Source organism: Ipomoea triloba, chromosome 16 (assembly GCF_003576645.1).
Source record: "Ipomoea triloba cultivar NCNSP0323 chromosome 16, ASM357664v1".
Taxonomy (NCBI): domain Eukaryota; kingdom Viridiplantae; phylum Streptophyta; class Magnoliopsida; order Solanales; family Convolvulaceae; genus Ipomoea; species Ipomoea triloba.
This window is the reverse complement of record NC_044931.1, coordinates 16778211-16778774: the sequence shown is the minus strand read 5'-3', so window position 1 is coordinate 16778774 and position 564 is coordinate 16778211.

Genomic DNA, 564 nt, shown 5'->3' with positions numbered 1-564 from the left:
AACAATGTTCACACTACAGCGGGAGAGGTGATCAGACGTGCCACAGGAGATACTAAGGAGGCACAACACCTCCTTCTCAGACATAATGGTCCGTTGATAGCCAAACAACAGTGGGTCGCATGGGTTCCTCCTCCTCACGGCATGGTAAAACTCAACACAGATGGAGCGATGAAGTCGAGTTCGAGACTGGCAAGCGCAGGAGGTCTCTTCAGGGACAATCACGGTGATTGGATGTTGGGTTTTACCTCCAATATTGGGTGTACCAACAGTTTCATGGCAGAATTATGGGGTGTTAGAGAGGGTCTCCGAATTGCAAAAAACCAAGGCTTTGATAAGATCATGTTAGAAGCTGACTCAGAGGCGATGATCCAAGCTCTGGAAAACGATTCGGCACCAACTACTCATGAGAACACCTTAATCAAGGAGTGCAAGCATATTATGAAGCGGTTCCACACATTCCAACTAAATCATGTGTACCGGGAGGGAAACCAGTGTGCAGACTTTCTTGCGAATCGAGGACAGCACGCGGAGTGGGGAACGACGATTCTGGAACAGCCGCCAGAC